The sequence below is a fragment of the Cucurbita moschata genome, unplaced genomic scaffold, assembly GCF_002738365.1.
Source record: "Cucurbita moschata cultivar Rifu unplaced genomic scaffold, Cmos_1.0 Cmo_Scf00026, whole genome shotgun sequence".
NCBI classification, from domain to species: Eukaryota; Viridiplantae; Streptophyta; class Magnoliopsida; order Cucurbitales; family Cucurbitaceae; genus Cucurbita; species Cucurbita moschata.
In genome coordinates, this window is record NW_019268542.1 from 530,259 (window position 1) to 536,803 (window position 6,545).

At 38.0% G+C, this 6,545-nt stretch overlaps 1 long non-coding RNA gene across 1 annotated transcript; it reads left to right on the top strand.

The window, feature by feature from the left end:
- The first annotated feature begins 1,116 nt into the window (after positions 1–1,116).
- LOC111462112 lies at positions 1,117–2,377 on the top strand. Its single transcript, XR_002713707.1, has 3 exons — positions 1,117–1,362; positions 1,483–1,540; positions 2,311–2,377. It is a non-coding gene; the product is annotated as an uncharacterized LOC111462112 (long non-coding RNA).
- Positions 2,378–6,545: the final 4,168 nt, after the last annotated feature.

The window sequence follows — 6,545 nt, forward strand, 5'->3', positions numbered from 1 at the left end:
AAAAAAAAAAAAAAAAAAAAAAAAGGCTAGAATTCTTGCTCTCCTCGCTTCCCCGACCATCACAATCTTCAGCCACCCTCCAGAAACGCTCCTTTCATGAGAAAATAGAGAGAGAACATGGGAAAAATAAAAAGGTAGTTGTATTTTTTGGCGTAAATAGGCAAAAGAATTTGGCAAAGGCACAAGATAGATCATGGTAAGCTCGATAACCCTTGTTTTGGGCGTATTTTCGTTGCAAATGGGATATGGGTTGCATAAAAATTTGAAACATATTGGATATGTATTGTAAGCAAGTCTGCAACATTATTATACTCTAAGAACGTTGGAGATAATGTTAGAGAACAGAAGCGGACGACATTTTGAGGATGGAAAAAAACCATTGTTTTCGTTGCATTGTTTTCGTTGCAAGAATCAGGTGCAGAAGAGATTCGATGGATCTGGATATAGGTTAGTCATCCACCCATAACCTATTAGCCAACCCAACCTCTTTGTCCAGAATCACGTCCCAGGCCAAATACTTGTAACGTCTTAGTAACGATTTAGATTTTCCATTTTTCCCTTATTTGGTTAAGATTTTATTTTTATTTCTATAAATGATAAGATATTATGTTATGCATTTATTCTCGCCCCAAAAGTTGCGATTTTCAACAAGGAAGTTACTACCTTAATGGAAAAGTCATAAGACCCTTTATATTCCTATATTCAACTCTCCTCCCTCCTTGGAAACGACTTTTGCTCTCCAAATTTTTTTAGGTTTTCGAGGGTGTCTGAGAGTAGAGTGTTAGCTGGGAAAATGTGTGGGTGGTTTGCTGGGTAGTTTTCTTGTTTGGCGAGTTCTCGAAACTGATTGTGTTGCTGTTTTGGAGGAAGAGTCAAGTGAAAGTTAACATCGACGTCAGAATTGCTGCATCAAAGAAGGAAAACCGTCGGAACGAAGGAGGAGGACACCACATACCGTCGTCGGAAACGGAAGGGATTGCGTCGTCAGCATCGGCGGTGGCAGCACATCAGATTAGGGTTTTCATGAGGGTTCGGGTAAAGAAGACGCAAAGTCGGGTCGGGTTTCGACCTTTGAACCGACCCACGAAACGAACGCGGGCCCTGTGCGTTTCGGCCCAACACAGACGCACGCTGCAACTTTGGTCTCAGCTCCGCATGCGTGCTCTCGGCTCGGCTTGACGTGTACGGTAGCTCAACTCCATCAAAACCCGCGGCTCAACTCCATCAAATCCCGCAGCTCTGCTTGACAGCTTAGTTGGTCGGCTTGGCAGCTTAGCTTGGTGACTCGGTATACTATAATTTATCGATTTCAAGGTTTTCGATCCTTCCGAAGCCGTTTCTGCCTTAGTTTTACCATCCGAGGTCAGTATGGTTCCTAAACGTTAAAGACAGATTAGGTCGGGGGTTTATTTTGATAAATAGCATGAGGTTTAGCTAGGGTATGTTATGAAAGGTTCCTAAGTTTTTATGTGGTTATCAGAGGACGTATTTAACCGCTGGGATTAGCTCGTTGTGAGTGACTTCAACCAAGACCATCGAGGTAAGTGACCTTACTGTTGGAGTTAGCTTACTACGTGTTGTATGATGGTGCGTGCCCTGTGGCCCTTGCATGCACCATATTTATGTGATATAACTATGTGATGTATGAATTATGCTGACTGTTGACTGTTTATGTTATGTGAAGTTATGAATGATATGTTAGTAGTATATGCCATGAAAAGGTTGATCAATGCCATGTATAAACGTAATATTCTCGAGTCATGTCATGAGATGTTTATGCAATTGGAATGCACTTTCATGTTATGTAATATGTCATGTAATGTAAGTCATGTGAGATGCCATGTAATGTAAGAACGTATATGTGATGTTAGCAGTGCTTATGTAATGTCATGTTAGATATGTTAAGGGGCCTCATGCATATATGTATGTCCCGTGCATCGGGATTCTTCCCATTTATGTTACAAAAGAATGAAATACGATATTTATGTTCGCCATGATATCATGCGGGCCCTTTTCTGTTCTGTGGTGTCTGGCGACGTGTAGTACGTTGTACCCGACCAAGCTAGGCCCAGGGGGTTTGTATACGAGCCCGCCTGGTGGGTCCATGTACGCGTACATGGGCCGTGTGTGAAGGAGTACCACACACCCAACCCTACCCGGAATAGAAAAGTGCCCAAGGCTATGTAAAGTTTATGAAAAGTTAGGTCCCGCTCATATGTTGCATGTGTTTGCATTCCTAACCCCAACAATAGGGTGACTTACTGAGTATTTCATAAAATACTCAAGCCACGTGCTACTGACATTTTTCAGGTAAAGGCAAGGCGCCAATGTACGGCTGACGGCGGAGCTGAGGACACCATGGAAGTTGGAGATGGGATATTTTTAGAAGTTTACTCTTATTGGACTGTTTTAAGTTATAAGCATTGAGTATTGTTTTATTTGAATTTATTTTGAATTCAGTTATTGAAGGTTTATTTTCGGAGATAGGTTTTGTTTTGGATTTATCAATGTTTATGAAAGACTCTTCCAAGGTTATTTATGATGAGCTTCCACTTAATGAGTTATATATGCATGGGTGACGTCACGAATTAGGTTAAAGAAAATTAGGGGCGTTACAATCTCAACCCGAAACTCGCGGAGACCCAACCCAAATAACATGCAGCCCAAATTTGCAACACCGCCACCTGAGACCCACTCACACAAATGGATCGACCCACCTACAATATCTTGGCCCAAAACCAATTCAACAAGCCAGCTTCTCGACTCAAATTACGACCTACACATGCATCAATGCCTCACTATGCCACGTGTTGCGCCTGCAACCAACAATTCCTTTGTCTTACGTAGCTCAGTCAGTTCAACTCTGTAGGTTAGAACTAGACTTCTCAACTCAGTAAAGGATATTTCATAATTTCTACCGTTTCGACCATTTCGAAGCTAAAATTGATCTTGTTTAAGGTAATTAAGGTCAGTATAAGATCTAATTTCTCGATTTTAAGTTAATTTGAGTTAAGAAATTTGAGTTATTAATGAAACGAGATGAACGTTCTAATAGAAAAAAACGATCGATGATACTTGAAACAATTTCGAGGGAAGAAATGCAAACATATTCAAATTTAGGGAAACGTCGGATAAGGCCAACCAAGTAAGTGGCCTTACTATGGTTGGTTATAACTTAAATGTTGTATGATGATACGTTCCTTGTGGCTTTATACGTGTCATATGTTTGTTATATGTGAAAGGTTATGAAATGATATGCTTATGATATGATATGTGAATGAGATAATATATGTTATGAAACGATATGTTTACAATAATGATTAGTTATGAAATGATATATCTGATGATATGTTTGTGACATGAAATATGAATGTTATGGTATATGTTATAACCTAATTGATTTACAATACGATGCATGTTGTGATACGACATACGATGTGATATGTGCATAGAATGATATGATTCGTTAGAAGACACGATATGTTATGATATGACATATGCTTGACATGATATGATATATGATACGTTTGATATGCAATATAATGTATTGGCATAATGCACAACCTCGATATATGCATGGAAAGTTATGATATAAAGAAAAGTGAAAGAGGGGTTGTTATAAATAATAATAATGAAAGGAAAAATGTTGAGACCTCATCCATCATGGTGTGTTCATGCATTGGGGATACTCCATCTTTTACGATGGTACGGATGCATACGCTAATAGGTAAGAAAACGATCATTATATTTATTATAATGTTGCAATGGTCGCTAATCGTAATGGGTGTTCGACATCAACAGATCCAAAAAATGCTTGTTGTTGTCCGCTATCTTGTATGTTCAGGCCTAAGTGTTATAACTATCTGAACTTTGGGAGGCCTCGAAGCTTCAAAGTATACAAAAACAAATAACACAAAGAACAACCTGTTTTGGGAGGCCTCGAAGCTTCAAAGTATACAAAAACAAATAACACAAAGAACAACCTGTGTGGAGAGAGTTTTTGTACTAAAAACCTTAATCACTGTACTTTTCAATAAATATGTTGAAGTTAATAACTATTTTTACTAAGTCAAGCTTATTGATTCACATTCTCCTCCTAAGTTTGACTTTGCTTAAGATTGTTCACTCCGAGCAACTCCCGCATGTTTGCAAGGTTTAACCCTTGCTGCCTTGGTGAGAATATATGCACGTTGCTCTGTAATATCAACGCTGCTTGGTCATAGATCAACTCCATCTTCTTCAAAAGAAATTTTAAATCTACAACGTGCAATTTCCTTCGTTTCTCTTTTCTACATAGGAAATTCTTCATCTTGTAAGGTGTACTATTTTTTTCTTTCAACCCTTATTAAAATAGTACAAGTGCTAAAGCAAGTTGGATGAATCTACTGAATATTCAATAAAAAGGTCGAAACAAATTGGTAATTGGATGAATCTATTTGTTTCTTTTTAGGTCTTCCTGTAGACCTCTTTTGTTGACTTTTTTTTTTTTGTTGAGATAGACAAGTTTGGTATCCTATTTTTCTTATACCCTCTTCCTCTAAACCTCCTTAGTTGAGGTAATAAGTCTCCTGAAGCACACTCATTAGTAGGTTGCTTTTCGCTAATTGATGTAGCCACTAGTTTTTTTTAGCTCTGTTTTTCGGTTACTTTTTCTCCTTACTCTTTGATTTCTTCTTCCTTTTCTTACTGCCAGTGCATATGGAGGCTTCTAGATGATGTTGACGGTCTTTTGTTAGTATCTTATACAGGCACTTTCGTGACCATTTACCTTCATTAATAGGCCTATGTTTCGGTTGAATATCTTGAGAAATGAGCCGACTAACTCAATCTGCTACCTTCTTCATTCATTTGACTAAGGCTAATAATATTGTTCTTCAAAGTCGAGATGTAATATACTTTGGTCAATAGACATTAATCGTTGTTATTATATTGTACAAGATGGGTCATTTGTCTTGGATAGGTGCAATTGATCCATCACAAAGCTTCACATTTCTAATGAACTTCTCATCAAGCTTCTTGAACTTTTCTCGATCTCTAGTCATGTGATTGCTCGCTCCATTTCTTAGGTATTACATTTTATTCTTCATTTCATCTTCTTCAACTGCAAGGAGGTTCACTATAACCTACTCTTCATTGAGTATCAACAAGTTGAGCTTTTTCTCAGCCAACATCAGTGCGAGCGCTTCATCATTTGTGAATGTGAGATTTGCCTCCTCATTGTGCTTCTTGATGGACACCCTACCGTAATGTTTGTATTTTTCACAAGCGTAATACTTGATCATGCTCTTATCCTTTCAGGGATTTGCATCGTCATGAGTTTGTGAGGTATTGTCACAACCAACTCGCTGAAAGAAAATAACAGGAGGGGAGAAGGAGCAGACAAATTAATTTTATCTCCTTTTTGTGGTGTAATGCTAATTTACACTGTTTTTTTTATATAATAAAAAAGTAACACATTTCTTGTTACAAATGAGCTACCACTCCTTCCAATAATTCCACTCCCTAAAAATTAATTTCACTCTTCCACTACTTCCACCCTTCCTTTCACCCTATCCCCAGCCTTTTTCACGGAGAAATAAACAACAAAATAAAATAAATACTAACAACTATTTTTAATAAAAAAACTTATAAGAAAAATAAATAAATAATAAAAAAAACACGTTTCTAACAAACAATCACTCCTCTAAACTTGTTTAACTATCTTGAGACTTTCTTCAAGCCAATCTTCTAACTTTAGGAATCATTGTCTTGCTAATGACTTTCTCAGAATATCCGCCAATTGTTCATCTGTGTTCACATATTCCAATTCAATAGCTTCAGTTTACACACATTGGCGAATAAAATGGAACCTAGTATCAATGTGCTTACTTCGATAATAGTAAACAGGATTTTTCGCCAACGCTATAACTGTCTTGTTGTCAACATTAAACTTGGGTTTTACTTGCCGTTGACTGATGTTACTCAAAATCCTGCCCAACCATACTCCTTGTCACGTTCCAGAAGTTGCAGCTATATACTCAACCTCGTATGACGACAAAGCCATGACCTTCTGTTTCTGTGATACCCAAGTTATTGGATTTACTCCCAAATAGTACAACACTCTATTGTACTCTTTCTATCATCAATATCCCCAGCAATATCACTATCGCTAAATCCCACGAGCTCCACATTCGACAGCTTCTTATAAACACAACCAAAACTTAGAGTACCAACACAACCATAACTTAGAGTACCTTTCACATACCTCAATATTTGTTTTACTACAGTGAGATGTGAAGTTGTTGGTACCTCCATGTATCTGTTCATCACACCAACTGAGTAGGCTATGTCGGGCCGGGTATTAACCAGATAGCGTAAGCTTCCAATAACACTTCTGTAAAGTGTTTTGTCAACCGCAGGTTCTCCATTACCATGTTTGCTCATCTTCATTCTTGGTTCCATGTGAATCAAACAAAGATTGCACTCCCCCATTCCTAGCTTCTCTAAGATTTTTCTTGCATATCCGGCCTGACATAAAGTGATTGATTCACTTCTTTATCATACCT